Source organism: Strix uralensis, chromosome 3 (genome assembly GCF_047716275.1).
Source record: "Strix uralensis isolate ZFMK-TIS-50842 chromosome 3, bStrUra1, whole genome shotgun sequence".
Taxonomy (NCBI): Eukaryota; Metazoa; Chordata; class Aves; order Strigiformes; family Strigidae; genus Strix; species Strix uralensis.
The window spans coordinates 78418735-78438265 of record NC_133974.1 but is presented as its reverse complement, the minus strand read 5'-3'; positions in this window follow the sequence as shown (position 1 = coordinate 78438265).

Sequence of the window (19531 nt, the reverse complement as noted above, 5' to 3'; positions counted from 1 at the left end):
GCAGAGGAAGAGGGCTGTTCAACAGGCTGCTTACTGCTGATGGAGACGCACAGCAAAGCAGAGTGAATACTGAAGCTGAGGGTAAGAGCCTTTTTTATGGACACAGCGAGCCTGCACTGTAGCTGAGAAGGGAAGGAGACAGCCCTAAACTGTCTCTTCAAAACTTAGGCTGAAGAAGCACTTCACTTGCGAGTTTTGCAGATAAGCAGGTGGGGAGATGTCCAGGTAAATCTGTACCTCGTCAAATGCTGCAGGAATGTTCTTCACTTCATGGCAAGTGATGGAAACTGAACATTGACTCCAAGGGGAGAAAGCTCCCATCACATTTATAGGCTGGGAAGAAGGACTGGCCAGGATCCGCAAGTTGGTTGCTGTTGGAGAAGCTGCTGACAGGACAAGGAAGAGAGTCTGAAGGGGACAGCTGCAGGGGTAGAGATGGGCTTGCTGTGGAGAGAGGTAAGGGATCATCAGTGGTGCAGGTGTTGAGGCTGCTGGAGGCCCAGATGGCGAGAGATCTCCTGAGTAATATTTCCAAATGTCACAGCTGAAACACATGAAGTGGAGAAAGATCCCAATACCCATTAAAAGAAAGTTTTGTTCATGACAACATAGACTCTGTCAGTAAGGCATGGAAAAGCTGCCACCTCAACTCCTGACGGAAATGCATCCTGTCCAATGTAAAATACAGCTCAAGTGCCTGTTAGGTAACTGCTAGTCTTTCCGGGCAAAATTCAGACACAGACACAGACACAGCAGGAAAGCAGGAATTAGGGGAAACAAAAGTTTGCCAAGGGCATCTGCAGCTTTCTCTAGAAAGTCTCATACTTCTGCACATCCCAAGCTTCAGAGACCAGTTGGCAACGATGACAAGCACCCAAAGAAGGAAAAAAGCAAAGCACTCACTAGCTACTTTTGAGCCAAAGCACACCAATAAGAATCCTGTCTCCTCTTCAGCTGGCACATTTTCACAAAGGGTGGATTTCATTTGGATGATACATTGGCTCCCATCTGTTTGCCTTATTTTCCTGGTGCTGCTAAGTGCTGGGGAGGAGTGAGTGTGTTCATTTGTGAGTTTCCTACTCCCTGTATCTTCCCATTGGAGTGAGTGCAGAAGGGAATTAGGAGATGGTGTTTCTCAGCCAGAAGCAAGTGGTTCAGACAGGACTGTGTCCAAGCACTAACTGGTCACACAAGTTTCTCTGTATTAGTTGTTATCACATTTGCCTCAGCAGCTGAATGTTCTTTGTCCATCAGCAGGTAAAATACACGGTGAATTTTGTTCAAAATTGAAGCAAGGATAAAACACATATTTCTTATCAGTGACAAGTAGGATCCCTTTTCCTTGCAATTCCACTGAGCTACTAAGATACAAGATACCTAATCCTTTTCTTTCACGTTAGCTGCTTGTTTCATTTCTCACTAATTAACTTAATGCAAGAAAGAATCCGTGGGCTTTAGAACAGGCTCAGCTACTTGTTTCCCTGCTGTAGCAGTTACAGGGCCTAATAAGCAAGGAGCTCCTGATGCAATTCCAGGCAGCAACATTGCTCTTTTACTGCTGCTCAGCAAGGATTTTGATTTTCTCTCATTTGGCAGGAATGAGCAGAGGTCTCCTTCCAACAGACAAGGTAGTTTGCTTAGAAAGGCCTATGTTCTGAGGTTTGGAGGGAGGAAAACTAGACGAGTAAGTGAGGCAGTGGCTTCACGGGAACGTAAGCCATCAGATCAATTCACTAAATGAAACATAGTAAGCACGTTGTTTCAAAGAGAATTGTACCCTGGCAACTACAGATTTTTCAGCTTGAAGTATGATGTTTGCCATTTCTCCTAGCCTTGTTTTCACTTCTAGAAGCTACAGGAATGAGATTCAAAAGCTAAAGACCAACTGTCTTCTCATCCTATGAGGTGAAGACCCACGTTTGTGGGAATCCTCAATGATTTTGAGAACTTGGCCATGCTGGCTTTAAACGAGGAAGCATGGGTATTGCTAGCAGAGACCCCACAGACACTCAGGCAGCATGCAACAGGGAGGCCAGAGGTAAACTCCTGGGCTACTAACCTGTTCAGAGCAATCAAACACTGCAGTGCCTTAAAGCAAAGTCAGCAGCCCAAGTACATCAGTCAAGAGAAAGCAATGCTGAAGAACTGGAGTGGAGTCTTTGACTCAGTTTCAGTGCCAGCAGATACTCATATTTGTCTTTACCCCCTGCACTACTTGGACAATGGGACGTGGTCAGGGCCTTTCTCTGCTAGGAACAACATTTGGACTGCCAGAGAAACTCTCAGGAACTCTGGTGCTCTAGAGATGCAAATGTAAACCAATCCCCCCATCCATTTCCTCTTTGGATAAGGCCCAAGGAAACTATCCCAAACCTGCTAAACCCAGGGCTCAGGTGGAGTGTGCCTGGCTGGACACAGATAAGGGGGTGGGAGTGGGGGGCATCATGTGCAATTTTGCTTTGAAATTGGCAAAGCTTTGAATTCAGATTGGTTATCCTTCGTGGTTTCACTTCAGCACTTTCTCGCCAGTTTAACCCAAGCAATGGCAAGCACTTATTTTTCACAGCCTTCCCAGCACAGGTCTGCGCACCGGTGCTGTAGATTGCCAAGGGCACCTCAGAGAAGGACAGAGAAGACAGGGTGAATAAATGATGACGTTTTAGAGCTCACAGTGACACACTTTCAATCTCACCAAACAGTCTGCATTACATATTTGTGTCTGTCTTCACAAGTACAGGGCTGGAGACATGCTTTTTTTCCCTTTTTAAATGAAAGGGAAGACAGAGTTATCCCTCAGGATGTCTGTCTGCAATCAATAGAGATACAGCAGTAGGCACTGTGGTTGCAATAAACCAGAACTAGAAATAACAAGCCAACTCAAATCAAATATCTGTCAAGTCCCCGTCTTCTCCTAAACTAGGAATGCAAATGTCTCCAGTTTCTATAAGCACACATTGGAAGCAATAACCATATGTGTTAAAAAAAAAAAAAAAAAAAAAAAAAAAAAAAAAAAAGTCTGAAGCCAGGCAAAGAAAGTTCAACGTATGCACATAAAAGGAAACATCTCACATCTCTCCTTGAAAAGCTTTCAGGTGTGAAAGCATACGGCATGCTTTCACATCCAAAGCACTAAGTCCCCATTCCAAAATTCAGCATCGTCAATGACACACTCTCAGCAGCCCAGCTGAAGGGGCAAATGAACGCAGAGACCGAGAAGACACGGTGCTGCCTGCCCAAACAATGTCTTGTCTGGCCTCCGACACTGCCACCCATGCTGCACCTGCCGTCTGCATCCACAGAGCACTTATCTCCAGGCAGCTGTTAAATAGGCTGGCACCTTTTGTCGACAGCAACTTCAATATGAAAAAATCAAAACACACTCAAAAAGAAAAATAGAGGAAACTGGAAAGTACATTAAACCCCAACTGGAACAACAAAACATAAACCCGGGGCGGGGGAGGAAGAAATAGAAGATGAGGAAATTTATAGCAGCTGTTGCCAGAGCTGCTCACTGCAAACAGCAAATGCTTCCAGGGCCACCCATTTTACCTTGTGAGACGTCCGCCTCTGCTGCACCAGGCTTGCTCAGGCTCCGTTAGCAAACTCAGACACCCCACTCAGGCATTACACACAGAGGTGTACAGTTCGCTATACCTCTTCTTTGCTAGTATGTTTAAACTTTCCCTGTCCTATTTTAGGAGTTTGTGTGTTCTTCCAAACAAAAAGAAACAGGCAGAAATAGTCATCAGAGGCAGATAAGGCAGAAACCTCCGGGACCCAGTCTCCCAGCTGTTCTACATCTCCACAACTTTTGGACATAACTTTGTGCAATGAGCCACCTCTCCTTCCCTCCCACCTTATTCTCAGGTGAATTAGAAAAGAGGAGGAAGAGGAATACTTCCAAAGGTTGACTTAAGTCTGGCAAGGATAATCTATCCAGGGCTTTCTATAGTTTCAAGGGAGAGACAAGCATCATCTAAAGTAGGATTTAAAACAGGAACCCAACTTTCCTGATTTAAATCACTTCTCCATGATTCAAGCTTGATTCCTCTTCCTGCCATGTGGCCTGTGGGGGAAAACTGCAATGAGAACGAGACCCCAGCCAGGAGGGAAAGCTACAGAGCCATCACTACTGGGAGCCTCCAGCTGTTCCTGGAGCTTTTTATACAGTTTTGACTGGGTTGTCAATTTGTGCTGGTGGGCTGCTTCCTCCAGCCTCCTGCACAGTTTTCTTTTGAGCATCCGTCTTTCCTGGCTTCTCTTTCTCACTTCACTTTCCCTCCTTTTCCATTTCAGCTTCGTTTCTCTTCAGGAAACCTCCCACATCCAGCCCTCCCCAAGCCTCAGCACCAGCACACCAGCTGCTGCGACTGCAGCATTGTCTCCCTCTGTGCATTTCATGTCTCCTTTCTGCCATGCCTGGCCAAGTCGGTTACACAGCACAGGCTGCAGTGCACAGGGCAGGACCTGTCTGCTGGCTTGGTTGTGCAGCACCTGGGATGGTGGAGACTCTTCTTGACAGCTTGTAAGGCATAACTGCAGCAAACAGGATCCCCCAAGACCAGCGTATGCAGAAACCCATGCTATTGTCCACTCAAAACCATGACTGTTCCAGGCATCAGAGTCTTAAGAAGATGCCTAGGGAGTCCGGGGAAGGAGGCTTGAGCATTGAACTGAATACATTTCCAACTCCACTTTGTATGTGTTCACTTTATGAAGGCCCCACACACATACACACACACACTCCCCGATTGTTTGTTTTTTCATGAGACTCAGATAAACACGAGGCAATGCTGCTTTATGTCAGCAAGAGTGAGTAAGAGCGATAACAAAGATGACAGGATAAGGAAGTCCACATCAATAAGATGAAAGCATCGCTTTTCTACTTTCTCGAGCTTTCCCACTTTAAATGCCTTGCTTTCATTTTTCATGTGTTAATAATTATAAGTCCAGAAACTCAAGCTTAATACACTCAGTCTTTGTGCCAAGTTAGCTCCTTAAGGGTGCATTTAAAAAAAAAAAAAAAAAAAAAGAAGTTATGGTATTGATACAGATAGGGAGGCACTATGAGCTCCTCTCCATTTGTGAGATCGGGCAAGATTGGCATAAACATCCTGATAACACAACTGCATTGTACTAGTGTCTATATACTGCTTTCCATATACTAGTCTCAAGCCTATATTTAAAGCAGTACAAAAACTGCATGCAGGCAAACCCTTGGGAATATGTTTTCACTCTTCAAACAACTGTATTCAAAGGAACAATACTGACCCCACTGCAGTCAGTGGGAGTTTTACTGCGCATTGTTTTCAGAAGTTCTTTCAGCTCCTGGAGAAATTTCTGTTAAGTCAACAGGCTCTCATGGTGCAAACAGCTTTTTGAGGTTAAAAAAAAAAAAAAAAAAAAGAAGGAAAAAAAGAGGAAATAACACTGACTGATCAAAGGCAAATCTAATACCCCATCGCCTACATACACATTAACACCTCATTAACACTACTTGTACCTGCAGAAGAAAGCGGGCTTGGGAACAGCTCTGGCACAAAGTAAACAAATCCTAGGTAGAAATCCTGCTTTTTTCTTCAGATAGTACCAGAAGAAGCGGGTCCTTGATTGCAGTAACTTTGTTCTTGCTATTTATGAGAACAGAAATGAAAGATTTCAACATTCTGCGATAAAGAGTTCCCACATGAGAACTCATGAAGATCATGATAAAAACAACAGCAGCAAATTGAAGATAACAGGATGGATTTTTTTTAAACATAGTACCAATTTTACAGTATGGTTAAAATACCAGAATAATCTTTTAGTGAAAAAAGCATCAAAAGAATAATATAACCTTGCAAATGTTTCATAGTCCTGAAGGTGAGACAGCATTAGAAATTGGTCACATCTCAAAATTCTCCATTGATAATTCTCAGTCCTCCTGGCATTTTCATTTTCACAATATAGTGCCTCACCTCTGCCAAGAAGCGGAGCTCCTGCTTCCTCCTCCTACATCCACCTGCTCCCAGCCAAACTCCCCAGTTACTTTCCTTGCCAATACCTCCAGCTCAGCCATCTTTGCAAACCTCTTTAAAACACTAACCTGGCAGAAAACAAGTGCATTAAAAAGAGATGGAGTAAGACCAAGACGGTTTGCTGCCTCGGTGGCCTAGGGAGCCACAGCCTGGGCAGGGCAGAGTTAGCAAGCTCTTAGCTTGCACCTCACTTGCTGCTCCCAAACCTCCTTCACTGACCAGTGCAGTCAGGGTGACACTTGTGCATATGTGCACAAGTTGCTAGGAAGAGAGTCCTTCATTCAGGTAACCCCTCTTATGTCCCTTTCTGTACATTTTATTTCACCATGATTTAAGATTGGGATAGGATCTGTTGTGGCTGTGCAGGATCTGGGGTTTTACTAGGACATCCTCTACCTGATCATTAGCAGGCAAAAAGAGAAAGCTTCCCTTGGGCCCATGCTGAATCTGCACCCATTTCACTTCTCTAAAACCAATTTTGTTAAACCAGATCAGATGTTCTTATACTGACTTAGCTAAAATCAATTCCTAATTGATTAAAGCTAACTTGAAATAAAATTGCCTAGGCTATAATAAAGGGTGTCCGCAGCAATTTAACTGACTGGATTTAAAATAACCCCATCAATTAAGCGGCTACAACTGTCGAGCTTTTCATGACTGGGTTTGCTTCCTCCTCTGTGCCCAGGAAGCATTAAGTGCATTGGGACCTGATCCCAACTAGTGGAGCAGAGTGCTGCTGTGGGAAAACAGTAAGGAATCCAGAGTGAAACTCATTGTGCAAGGCACCAAGCCAGAGATCTGGGTTCTGCTCTCAGCTTTCCAGTTAGACCCTGGCATTGCCTCGGGCATAATATCCTCCCTCCATGCAGGTTATAAACAGAGAAAGCAAATTCCTGGGGGCAGGAGCTGTCTCATACCTTGCATTTACAGGACACTTTGCAACAGGGAGATGCAGTCTTGTCTGGGTCTTTGGAGTGCCGGCATTAACCAAATATCTGCCTTTTTAAAATGATGAACACTATGCCTTGCACTCCCTCAACAGCACAGTCGATTTTTAAAAAAAATTTGCATATGTCCATGGGTGAGAGAGAAAATTAAGCCAAAGGTTGCTTTTCTCCATTTTAAAGGCTTGTGTCCTGCTCTAAAGTCACATCCAGATGGAAAAAAAAACAAACCTAAAAAACCCCTACGGCCACAAACCTGCCGATGAAAGTCAGCTCCTGTGATTTGGGGTGCTGACTATACATTTGTGTACTCTCATAGGAAGAGTCTGCAGTACAGCAGAGGTTTAGCATCAGCTAATAGATGAGGGTTTGGGGAGGCATATAACACTTGGCTGCTTTCCCTTATTTTCCTGTGTCAGCTGGAGCCCCCCTCACCAAGCTGGAACTCACACCAGATTCAGAGTGCTCCCAGTTTTTAGGAGACAGCTCTAATACGCTCCTAAGTTATTTCAAACCTTTGTAAATAGGTGTTCAAAGCACCAACATGTTTCCTCTGCAAGAGCAGCACTTTCTGCCTGGTACACCGGTCAGTACTGTGAATGAGGGTGGCTGAACATTACTACCTTCAGGGACATGTATCCATACAGGCAAGCAGAAGCTGAACAAATCATCTCCTTCAGTCCTCTGTGCTGCATATCTTTTCTCTGCCAGCCCACAGGGAACTGAAAAATACCCAAACTGCTTAACTGCTTATTCAGAACAGACGTGAGCCAAAGCTGGAATTGGTTATGCAAACGCTCCTGAACGCTGGATTTGCTGGTAAAACAGGATTCAAATCCAGGCCACCCTGTCTTTTTTTCTGCAAAACCAAAAATCAGACAGTGATTTTCTCCAAAACAACCGGAATGTTTCTACGTCTACTTCATTTCCACATTTTGATTCCCTGCTTTGCCATCCTTCCCACACAACATCCTTTCCCTCCTCCTGCCAATCACTTCTTCACACTTCCAACATTTAAATTATTTACCTTGCATTAACCACATAAAAAGGGTCCTCAAACCCAAATCTTATATTGACATCAGTACAGAACAATGATAAGGAACTAATGAACGTTTAAAAATACCCTAGTTATGTGGAAGCAATTTAGACATGTCTAAAATCTAGCTCATGGTCAATGAGAGATAAATTCCAAAAAACCACAATTGATTTCTTTGATGTTTTTCCATCAGTAAGTTCTTTAGCTACTCAAGAAATTATTTAAAAACTTCTTAAATTTGAATTCTTTTTTAGGAAATATAATCAACACTGATGAAATTCTGGTGAAAGATGAATAAGTCACTCATTATTTCCAAGTACAACTTTGAAGAGAGATGCATATATTTGTGTGGGTATGTATCAATATATGTGTGCTGTGTCTATGTGTGTGCATACATGCATGTCCATGTGCACATACACTCTGCACACTGAATTATCTATATATTAGAAATAGATTTAAGTTGCACGATTCATTCTAGATCCAAGTTTGAATCTTCCCAAGTTTCAGAGGTGTTTGGATCTAAGCCTGGTTTTCAACACACAAAAAAATGGGTCCTATTCAAAATGAAGAATCCATTTAAAGCTCAAACATTTCTCACCAGTAACCTTTCCTGGAGTGACAATGAAATTTGAGCTTTGCAGATGAGACAAGGTCACATGAAAAACACAGGAACATTATGTCTCTACCAAGATAACATAGCAAGACGGCATTCAGATAAGCAACTAGGACTTCTGCTAGTGTAAATCAGCATATTCCCACTGAGATTCCTACCATATGGAAACCAATATACCATGCAAAGGAACACAACAATTTTAAAATCACATTTTTATGCTCTGTTATGAAAGGGAACAATACTAAGTCAATAAAGAAAAATGACAACTATTTTGATTTGATTTCTTTAAGCATTTGACAGGAATTTCACTTCTTCCTCTGTGTAATCAGTGAACCTCATTTGTGTAGGTTTTTCAACAAAGGACTGTGTAACATGGCTGTGCATAAATTATCAGAAATACTGGTGAAAAAGTCAGGAATAGAAAGAAAGGAGCTTAGAAACAAGTGCTATATTAGACATGCTTTATATTTTGCAATTGACCACATTCCAAGTTGAATTTGTCCCTTTCTTATCAGCCTCAATATAGATTTCTCCTAGTTGCAGTTCTGACACTTTAATACAATAAATTATTACGCTAGCATGCTAAAACACAGTTGTATTAAATGGCCTGTTGAAGACAATTAAATCCTTGTGAAGGCATGCAGAACAAGATTCTGGAGAAAATTATTAAAGCGCAATCTTAATAAATAACTGTAATCAACACAAAATTTGAAGCCCAAATTTTGAGTGTGTGGCAATAGGCAGCACGTGAGTCTGAACCTTTGGAGGGGTAACAATGTCTTTGTTTCAGAGAAAGAGCATGACTACGGTCACCACAGACAATACCCACCATGTGTCTGGCTTGGGAAGTCATGGTCTCCCCCTACGCTGTTACCTACAGGACACACCCCCACCCCACAAACCTTGCTTGGGTTGTCCAGTGCTGAGAGCTGCTGCCTCCTCAGTCATAGGGGGTCACCATCAGGGGATGCACCGAAACCCCTGGCTGCACCACTGCCCCCCAAGGGAAGCAATGGATAAATGGCACAGTGGCCCTGCCCTCACACACAGCATCCTGACTAATCAATGCAAATCTGAAGCCCAAATTTTGAGTGTGTGAAGGAGTTAGCCATAAATATATGCCCATTGCCTGCCAATGATGTGTTACCAGCACTGAAGAAAGAAGACAACACCTGTGCAGTCAATATTGGAAGCTGTTCCACTGCCATGGTTAGGCAATTTAAGGATGCTGACTATTTTTCTCTACCAACTCTAGCCAAGGCCTGGGTGGTCCTGAGCCGCAAGCAAGTTAAATTGTTCCTCACACCCCCTCACTTAGGGGCAATAGCAGCCACAATGCCTGTATTTGGCTCTACAGCACTTGGTGTGACAGCCTCTTATCAGTTTGATTTGCAGGTTACCACAAGGAACTTCAATAGTTTGCACTTGAATAATAAATACATAAATAAACTGGCATGAATAACACTCATGGGAAATCAGCAATAAACTCCCAGGTATTTCTAACCGGCGGGGGGGGGCGGGGAAGAGAAAGGGAGAAGATGAATAACTGGGATAGAATTATGCTCCAAACTTTTCCTGGTCACAGAATATTGACAGAATAAGAAGTGCTGAACTGTGAGCTATTTGGAGATGCGTTTGTCAGTCAGTGCACAACTTCCCCGAAGTCTGGGCTTTATATCTGGTTAATGCTATTAGAGCTGCGCAAGACTATTAGGAAACCAAGAGATGAAAATGATATCTGAAATTAGTATTTCTGACTGTTTTTCTTCCTCCAGGTTATTTCTACAAATCAGATGTTGTGAATTCTTATCTTGTTCCCAAATCAAATACTCCAGTGAGCGGCAGAGGCAGAGTTTTAAACAGGAATCTCCAGTGGTCTGTGCCTCAGAGCTGTGGTTTATTCTCTCCCTCCTCAACTTTGAGGCAGCTTCATTAACTTGGACTTAGATTCCAGCCTCAGCTCCTGTTGTGGAGAGAAAAAAAAGGGATGAAAGAAAACCTCAACATGATCCAGCCAGACCTTGAAAAATTAGACCCACAGAAGAAAAGAATACAATCGGAACTTGCAAAGACATTTTTTATTATTGGCCTTGTAATTTCCTCACTAAACACGCTTTTAGCAGCCTACCCCTCTCAGAATCTTAATTATCTAGCGGCCCCTCATAATGGCCCCATTCATGGCCTTGCAGAGCAAAAGTACTGTGATATCGCAAACACAGGAACTCAGAAGATACAGCATGTTCCCGAGGAAGGGCTGCACACCCACAGATAGTTGGCAGAGGGAATTTGCTACTTGGAGAACATAATATAATACAAATATGCAGATTTTTTCTTTCTTTCTTTTTTTCCTGAAGCAAGGAAGAGGAGATGCTGTGCCTGAGTTGTGTGTAAAGGAAGAAAAAGCACTCTGATATACAGTTCTGAATAAAGCAGAATATTATAGGCTCTCCATCTCTCTCCTCCACCATTTCCGACTGTTCATTGACTACCATAAATTAACATGACGTGATATATTGTATGGGCTGAAAACATTTTATGAGCTTTTGAAATCTTTTCCAACAGGAAATGTGAGGCATCACTTACTGTTCAGGCTCTTTTGGTTTGGTTTGTTTGGAAATGAACCACAGACTGAAAATATTTAATCTGAATCAAAACAAAATAATAACAAGTTGGTCAGCATCCTTGAGAACTGGATGCTTTTAGTGATTCAACTACATACTTCTACAGATCCTTTCTATGATAAAAGAAAGAAAGAAAGAAAATACTGTATATCAGGAGGAATATAATTGCGAAGTTTTCACAAGCTAGTAGCTCTGAAAGCCTGTTACTTCTGAAGCCCCCACTGTTTTATGCTCTCCAGGTACTTTTTGCAATCAGTTTTGCTTCTTAAATTTACAGTCTGACTTTGTCCAAAAAAAAAAAAAAATAAAAAGGAAAAAAGAAAAAAACCCTACAGTTTTCCAAACAGAAACTATATCATATGCAAAATACAGCCCAGAAAAATATATTCGATCATTTACATTAAATAAAAATCTTGCCAAAAAAGCTGTAACTACTGCAATACGCAATACAAGAATTTAACCAATTTAATCACTGTTCAAAGCAAATATCAACTCTGTATGTCCATTCTCGTCTTTGGATGACAATTTAATTAATATATTTGATATTCCAATAGAAATGGTCCCATTTACTTCAGGATCTGCTGTCCCAGGCCTACTCATTAAACAGTGACCAAGGTCCTTGGGATAACTTTATGAAGACCTACCAATTTTTATTTCAGCAAATGTGCTACAACCAGAACTGATTGGCTGGCCAAAAACCATGAGCAATATTCCTAGCTGCAACAGCAAAATAAAAGTAACCCCAGGACAATGCTAAGAATTATGGAAAAAAGGGGAAAACTCCATTTATCTAGGACCCTCACAATATCAAGGCAAAGTTTACTTTTGGTCCAACTTCATCCAGCCTAAAAATTGTTTCTTAATAATAACCCTATTGTATCTAGTATGTGCAGATGTAATCCAGGTCAATTTACATAGTAGAAATATCCAGATTAAACACAAAACAAAACACCCAACCCCCAACCAAAAAAACCTCAACAACAACTATTGTATTGCATACAGTGTGGACCTGAGAGGGTGGGGATTTATAGATAACAACTCCCTGAAGACTTATGGATGAATTCACTCTTCAAGCAGTAAGGCAAGGAAAAAATATTACAAAATTGGTTTCAGGGACAGAACTCCTTCCCAGAGCCCTGTTTTTAACCACCAGAGAGCCCCCCTCAGAGAGGACCAAAAGCCAGAGACACCCCACAGGTATCCAGCAGCCTGTGCATAAGCTACACTGGGAATCACCTTCAGACTGGTTGTGCTCCAGCAACTGTATCACATGAGTGTGTACCAACCCACCACCACATTGGCACCTTGTAAGAAAGACAAAGGAACATTAAAGAAACTGCTATTTTCTCTCCTTTGAAAAATGTCTCCTCCAGAAGAGGGTGAGCAGAGGAGTGTGTACATGCTGGACTACCCAACTGCACCTGCCCTAGACTGATAGAGTAGCATCAGTCTCCACATTTCATGAATAATAAATGCCTACATTAAAGGAAGGGATCGCTAGAGATGATAGATTGAAGGAAAGCATACGTTAAACGGCAAGAAATGCATCTAATACTTGCATTTACCAACTGAACCCAGAGTTTTGCATCTCTAGGCAGAAAGAACAAATTGACCTCTTCACAGAAGTGGTGCACTGAAGATGTCTAATGAATTGCTTCAGAAGCAGAATCAGTTCTGAACCGAACACAGGTATCTCAGGGAGGAAAAAGACACATAAAAGCACTGTGCAAACTGCTGACAGCACTAGCTATGTAAGAGACAATCAAGGTACTTAACGTTTTAAAACACATGCCCTGCATAATAACCAACGCTGCAGAAGCCTCAGTCGCTCTTCCAAGGACTGAATGAAGAGGAGCGTCGCTGTACTAGGATCGTAAAAGATATCCCTTAAGCCTCTTGCATAAATGCATGTATTCTGAGTTGAAGAAATGTTAACTTACATTCTTCATGTATTCAGGGGTCATTTTCCCCCCCAGAAGCTGAGGGGAGAGGGAGGAGGTGGCATCACTCTATTGATTTTCTACAAGCACGCTTAACCTTTAGCAGCTGCTGTCAGCATTTCCAGTGTTAATATGAACAGTGAACAAAGTAACTGGAGCAGTGCAGAGAGTTTCAGATGTAAGACTTGGGAAATCAGAGGTTCCTCTCTCAGCCCAGGGCTGATGGTTTTAATGGCTGTACCCAAAAGGGTGTGGATGCAGAAGAGAAAGCAGGGTTCTCCACAAGTCCAGGCAATATTTCCTGCAAAAGTAGCAAGAAGCCACTCTCTAATTCCCTTGAGCCATTCCGTCTGAGTCAACACCATCTAGAATGTACACGGTTCTTCTAATGAACATTTCCTTTAATGAGTGAGTGCTGTGCGAAGAAAAAGTACTCAGGTCGTGGGTGATGAGGGAGCAGACACTGCCCAGCTTCCAGGTCTTGTGAAGGCTGCTGGAGCAGGGACAAGAGTTTTGCAAGAGGCGGTAGCTAAAAAGACTGGTAATAGCTTGTGTAGCCCTTCATTTCTGGGTCACTAGGTCGAGTGCAGAAGCACGCAAAAGTCAGCTTCATCTCTCTAGCAGACACCTGGTGCCTATGTGAAGTGAGGCAGTTGCTCCAGCCCAGCTCCTCCCAAGCAGCTGCTTGCTCCCACTGCGAACCCAGGCTGGCTCCCTTGGTGACAGTGTCTGTAGGAAAGCATGGCAGCAAATTGACATATAGCTTCAACTGCTTCCCGACGCCTGCAAAGCCTGATTTATGTCAGGCAGGTGATGTGTCCTTCTCACAGTAAATTACAATTGTCTTGAACTTTTGATCAACTTACCTACACTCTGCCCAGTAACGTATCTCCACTGAGCGTACTTTACACACCCCACTATTGCAGCTGCTATCTATAAAAGGAAAGCAAGCGAGCAGAAGCACAAAGTCTCTCCTTGTCCCATACATACGCAGATCTACACATGCACACTTCACAGCAAAGATCAATGCTCAGTCCTGAAGCAACCGCAGGGCTCCACTGCCGTAACTGGCAGATGGGCGAGGGCTGAGCCCCTCCAGCAGCACGCGGGAGCTGGCATGCCACTCTGCCGCAGCACTCGCTCCCCTCTCACTTGGCAGCGGGTACCAAGCCTTGGTATCTCAGAGTTATGAGTGAGTTTTCTAAAATGTACTGGTTGCAATTTTTTGTTGTTATTACCTCCTCCAACACAGTTTGGGCTTGCAATATTAAGACAGCTTGGGTTTACATACAGAGGGAATACAAATAGCTTTCCTGCAAAATAAGTGGTGAAAACACACCATTTGACGGTGTTGCGTGGCTTACAGGATTTATGGTCTCCCGTTTGGGATGAACAGTGCAGTTCTCTTGTGGTGTTGCCATTATGAATAATGCGGCCACGCTAAACTCACACTAATAAAACCTGAATGTATCACCGCATTGTTCGGTACTCTGTATAGGAGAAACCCATCCATTAGCGAGGCGGGCACTGAAAACTCTTTGTGACAGGAGCAGCGCAGGGACGGCTTCACAGCAGCTATTCAGAGCCACTTTACAGCTTCCTGAGCACAGCCCCGGCTGGGCTGCATGCCAGCAGTGTGGGAAATGGCTGGCAGAGGAGGCTCTGGCCACTGATTTGTGGATCACATGAATCCCCTGGGGAAATGCTAGAGGGTGCTTGTAGCATGTCCACAGCCGTCTTTAATATTTGTTTCAGCCCACCTATGCCTTTGACAATTCCTTTGACAAAGCAAAATTACTAAGACTCTGGCAACTGGACAATCACCCCACTGCTTTAGCTGCTATGTAGCTATCAATGATCACAGAGCCTGGGTGGATGTCAGAAATGTTCAAACCAAAGCAAAGTAGGCAGCCACACCAATGAAAGGGACAATGTGGTCTCTTGAGCTAGTACGCTCAGAGGGGTGCTCCCACTCTCAAGGCAGCAGTGGAAGCACCGCAGGCTTCCCGCTGCCACCGGCCCCATTGCAGGGGCAGAGCCAATGACCATAAAAGGCATAACTGCTTACTCAGAGCAGGGGCAAAACCAAAAGCAGGGAGACCATCTACCGGCAACACCATCTGCTTCCTAGCCAAAAGCCTCCAGCCTTCCTTGATAATGGCTGACATATGCTGCTTCCTGCATGTCCCATGACTAAGCTGGCTGGCCTCCATTTGTCCTGCTCCAAACCGCTTTTGTTCAATTGATGCTTTAACCCTAGAGAGTTACCCAAGGATGTACTAACACCATGCCTTACATTTCTTCTGTGTGAAGCTCCTAACAAATATCTTACTAGTTGAACTGCCTTCCTTTAAAGAAACCCACGACTTTGTTTCTGGATTTGCCTTTCCTCCAAGCAGTGGTATTCAGCTATGCAAAACAGCCCTGCAAATTCACCCGACTGACTGCCGTGGCACAAAGAAAGCCCTGATGAGAAAGTTTAAATTGAGCATCTTTCAGTGGATGACAGATCTTGGCCTGCCTGAAGCCTTTGAAAGCCCAAAATGCAATGCAAATTAAAGTTCAAGGAGCCTAGAAGAAAACTATTTTAGCTTTAGGCTTTCAACCAAGCAAAAAAGAGTTAAAATTTTTATTTTAAACAGCAGTTCAATCATTTGCTTTCCCAGTATTAATGAATGCCTTCTGCATGTTTCCCCAGATAAGGCTGTGATTCACGTAGCAGGCATACCCCAGAAACTCAAAAGGTCAAAAAGATGGCAACAAAGAATTTTGTTAATATTACCTAGAATCCACTCTGTTCCTTTGGCTATTTTAGTATCAGTAAATAACTCTTTACTTTTTCTGACCTAAGCAGTTCCATTTGAGAAGCTTCCCAGCCTGGATGTTTCTAAAATGTTACCAAATGATTAAACACAAATCCTCAAATGAAGAGAGAGGGTTTTATTAAATATCCCAGAGCAGTGCTGTCTGCCCACACTTATGCCCATGTCTGGCTGCTGGCTGATAAACGCCTTGGCTTTAAGATATTACTTATTAGCATGCCTGTATATTTCCACCTCACACAGTCACCCAAGGGTGATTGCTATCTGTTAATTGAATTCCGTGCCAGCAACTGTGTCTTTGTGTGCCTGCCATTATAATTTCGAGGATTGTGACTTCATTTCCTATTTACAAGTTGCAGCGATAAAAAAGTGTATTTATTTATATATAAATAAACAACATTTTTGTAGCTATATGGCAGGGGTGGATGGAAGTCACGTGTGAAATGCACAGGTGTGTCTGTTCTTTGCTTCTCTTTTTCTCTTTCCTTTTAAAGGCATTCTGTTTCCCACCTGAAACAGAGTTTGTATGATGGGAGATCTCCCCAGTGATGGGAGAGAGGGTCAGGGGAACAGAATGACAGTCTTAAGTTTAGAGCAGAGCAAGCTGAGGCTGTGGAAGTGCTTGGGTTGATGCCTTCCAAGTGCTGGACTCTGCGGTGCAAGCTTACTGGAATAATGATTTGCACATCTACCACACTTTATTCCAGCATCTTGGAGATGTCTCCCATCACTGCCTTCATAATAGTGGTTTATGGAATGCTTCTCTCATTATTTTAGATGAGAAAATGTGATATGTACATGGCTTGACTCTCCCAAGACCACACTGTGAGACTGAGGTAGGACTAGGAGAAGAAGCCAGCAGAAGACACAGGACCCCAGTGATGTTTGACGGAAGGCTAGCATGTCTGACTTCTGGGCCTGCATCTTAGCAGTAAGAACCGATGTCTCACCTAGCTTTTGCTGGCCTCCAAAAAGAAGCTGAAGCTTTTGAAAAGACATTAGTCCTTTTGAGTTTGGACAAGTCTGCTTGAGCAAGCAAAGGAGACTGCTGGACCACCAACCACATTTGGCTGCTATTTCAGGGAAAGCTGGTCTATAATCCCTTTCATAAACGCACTGAGATTCACTTCATAATCCCTCTCAGCTTTCTTCCCCCTCAATATGTCTGTAGGAAAGTTGTTCAAAATCTCAGTCCATGGAAGATCAGAAGCTGGTTTCTCTATTAAGATCCACAACAATAAGCAAGTAGAAAAGTGAATGTAAAAAATCTTGAAAGGGGTGGTGGCCACCTCAGGCTAAGGATCTGTGGAACACCAGGGTGATCTCTTTTACGCAGCCAATTAATATTTCACAGAAAAAGCCATCAAGCCTACAGCCAAACAAGTCCTTGTTGCAGTGTCTGGTATGGAGGTAGATTTTTTACTACCCAGGTTATACTTCTGAGCACGCCTGCTGCGAGAACTCCTCTTTCTAAATGTCTCCAGAGACAGCACCTGGATAATGAATTGGAGCATCCCTATCTATTATGCCAGACGCTAGCCAAATACTATTTATTTAGTAGGAAATGTTACAAAAACATTGCTTTTTAGTAAGATTCTTAATATTTCCTGGAGCTTGTCTACATGAGAGTCTCCTTCATCACTGTTTTGCTTTACCTTTTTCCATAGCCAGAATGTGCTGAGCTACACATCAGTTAACATAAGCATCTCGGGAAGTTATAAAATGTTTTGAGAACTGGAAATAAAAGATTTGGGATCAGATTCATTTTAGCATCCTGAGAAATAGTTATCCAAATGGTATGACTGTACTCCAACCAGTCCCCAGTTTAAGAGCACTTCTCTTTAATCTGGCTTTTATTAAAAGGCAGGATGCATATTGCTATAAATTAGCTTAAGAAATAATTTCTGCTTGTAGACAGTTGTATACTTCATCACTGATTCAGCTAACACTAAAAAAATTGGCTTCAAATATTCTTTGTGTTACAAATTCTCTATAAATTGTATTATTTAAAAAATGAAATACGGTTACTGTTTCAGAGTAACTTCCAAGGACAAATTTTTTGCAATGTAATAGATGGAGCTAAGGATGCCATCTATTACTGAGACGACTCAGCTTAATCTGTAAATTTATTTTGGCTGCTTGTAACTTGGAAAAACTTTATCCACTTAAACTGATTTTTTTTTTTTTTTGATTGGTGTCATCCTCATAGCCATTACAAATTCTCCTGAAATTAAGTTTCTGGAATTTGCTTGTTTTCTTAAAATATAGGAAAGCACTGTGCATGCACAAAGACCATTAAAAAACATACTTGTTAAAAACCAAACTGACAGAAGTCTTCTAATAATCAAATTGGTTGAGGTCAGAAAATTTCAAGGTCATTATGTGGGCGGTTTGATAATATTTAACTCTTGAATAGTAAATATAAATAAAATATGCTCAGAAATTGAAAGAAAAGAAATCAGGTCTACAGTGAAACAACTGGCAGTGAGAAATACCTTCTTCAGATTTTGAATTGCTCACATTTTTTTCTGTCGAAAATATCGTCACAAACAAAATGTTCTTAGTAAACATTTCAATTCTGACAAAGCAGCATTTCCTGGTGGAAGATATTCTGGTCAAAAAAACCTTTCAACAAAATGTACTTCGGGCTCAGTCTTTGATTATATGAGAACACAGTGCTCTTTCAAATGTCTCAAATGCAAAATTAGTCCTGCTTAGTGTATGGCTCTAGACTGAGAAGTGAATTAGTGCACAGGGTGTTCTCTTGCTTCAAGCTCTTGCTGTTGGGGTGGGAAAATCAGAAACATGCTTGCTGAGCCAGGTCAGTTGCTTCGGTGACCAAATCCAGGGAAAAGTTCTTGCCTGGGAAACATTGCAAATTTGGCCTTGGTCTGATCCCAAGGTTTGGCTGGAGCCTAGAGCCTTGGCCTGTGACACAGTCACGCACCCATCACAGCTGAAGGAAGTTGGGGGACAACTGGAATGTGGCTAGTAAAGGCCATGTTATAAGGCACACATGTGTGATTGGGGGTTGAATTAATATTGCACCTTACCTCTAATGTTCCATAAATCTGAGTGCTTGGCTTTGCAACGTTAATATTTTTTGAATCTGTAATATTTGTTGTATAATTGTATATAGTACATAATTACTCATAATTCATTACTGCACATGCAACTCTGAAGACAATGTTTAGACATTAAATCTCAGCTCAGTGACTGAATAGAGGGTACAGTAAAAATAAATATCCATGTATTTTGTAAATATTTGCATAATGAGCTATTTAAATGCAAGAGATTCTAACATATGTAAACAATTGGAAATACTGTATGTGTATAAGTCTAAAGTGGATGCAAAAATATACACAACCCCTTGTAAAATCATATGATTTAGGAGTCAAACATAGCATATTTTTTAAGGCTTTATGCATTCTAATATTACAGACTGTAAATACACATTGTATGAAAAACACATTGCTCGGTACAATTAGTCAGTAAACTGTATGACTGAAAGATTTGGCTGACAAAGACAGTGGAATAA